Below are 1,606 nucleotides of genomic sequence, written 5' to 3' on the forward strand. Positions count from 1 at the left end.
AGCCCAAGATGGAGGGAAGAGGAGGGGCATCGGAGGGGAGGGGGAGATTTGTTGGAAAGCTCTGGAAATGGGCCTCCATCCCCAAAAGGCTCAGGGCTTGGGATTCACGGCATCATCAGCAAGACATTAATAAGACGTTTTTATCTAGGGTGCCCCCGATCGTAAAGCTGGGTTACGAAGTAGCCCCTTTGCACCTAATAAACGGACTCTCTCTTATTCCCCACTTAAGCCTTTGGTTTAATCTTGGCAATTCCAATGTGTCTCCAGCTTCACAGATTTATCTGAAGGCAGGACTAGGTTGAGGGACACTTGGTTATCCAAGTCCCCAAAACTCTTCCAAAGCAAGAGAGCATGATATACATTTAATAAAACCCACAGTGTGTGTCTTGCTCCCAGAGTGACAGTGATACTCATTCCTGTGATTTCTTAGAGACATGCACAAATGGGATGATTTGTATGTGGACCAATTTCCTCAGAGCGCAAATACAAGAGTCCAAGACTTAATTATGTGTGGCGGGAACCACAAGAAACGTATCTGTTTAGATATAGATCTTGGTCTGGTTCCAAGTTGCTTGGTGGAGGACGCATACCCTCGGAAAAGCAGGGGAGTGCATGAACTCAGCTGTCAGAACTTTGTCAGGAAAGTGAAAGGAACTTTAGGAAACGGGGCTTTGGAGCGGTACTGGTGGGTTGTTAGGGAAGCTCTGGCACCTTCAATTCTGAGGATGTCAGGACCACCTGTTTTTGCCAGGGCATCTTTGGTGCCGGGAAAGAAGCAGGTGGGACTCACGGGTCAGGCAGCCCTGAGGAGAGACAAAGGGATGGGCAAACTCTGTCAAGGACAGTGTGTGCAAAGGCCCTGGGGCAGGAGGCACCCAGTAAAGGGTGGGGGCATTGGCACTTCAAGGGAGAGCTATATGGGCACCTCACCCCCACATTATATAAACATGTAAAGGTTTTATATACAACCACACTGGGTCACAAGCATCATCCCAGCTCAGAGTCAGCCCTCCCTCTGAGCAGTAGGAAATGACAGGACAGTTGCAAATGTGAGGCCCCTCAGCAGGGGGTCTGGGCTCTGCTGTGCACACACTGCCCGTGGGCACCCGGGAATCTGGGCTCTGCTGTGCACACGCTGACCGTGGGCACTGGTGATATGCTTCTGCTGCCCGTGGGGGTCAGAGTGCTCTTGTCCACAAACTTGCGAGTATCCAGACATGGATGGAGGTTTGAAGGGACCCCTGCGGGATGATGTATCTCTTCCCCGCAGGGTACCTGAACGACGTGGATCGTGATGATGGACGCTACCCACCCAGGCCCCGGCCCAGGCCACCTGCAGGTAGGTGGGCACCCCCGGATGTGCCCAGAGAGGGTGGGCAGTGAGGCCTGAGGTCACAGGGTGAGGGCCACGACGTTGGGATTGCATGTATAACATGTGGTTATTTCTATGTGTGGAGCAGTGGGTTTCTGGGTATAGACTTACCCTTCTATTATACCGGCATCCTTATAACTCTGCATATGTGTGTATATAAGCTTTTATGCATAGCTGTGTATCTCTGAGTGTGTATGCACTTTGTAATACATGTATGTCTATACATTTTTATAC

General features: G+C 50.8%; 1 long non-coding RNA gene across 2 annotated transcripts in view; it reads left to right on the top strand.

The window, feature by feature from the left end:
• The window catches only part of LOC111726429, a 13,796-nt gene that overhangs the window by 315 nt on the left and 11,875 nt on the right, over positions 1 to 1,606 (top strand). The window contains exon 1 of one of the 2 annotated variants that reach the window (XR_002774200.1): positions 1,282 to 1,339. The exons of the other annotated variant lie outside the window; for it this stretch is intronic. This is a non-coding gene — a long non-coding RNA (uncharacterized LOC111726429). Of the gene's footprint in view, positions 1 to 1,281; positions 1,340 to 1,606 lie in introns of those variants that run through there. 2 annotated transcript variants of the gene reach the window in all.

This window comes from Otolemur garnettii, unplaced genomic scaffold (genome assembly GCF_000181295.1).
Source record: "Otolemur garnettii isolate 467f Iridium unplaced genomic scaffold, OtoGar3 scaffold00065, whole genome shotgun sequence".
In the NCBI taxonomy this organism is placed as follows: domain Eukaryota; kingdom Metazoa; phylum Chordata; class Mammalia; order Primates; family Galagidae; genus Otolemur; species Otolemur garnettii.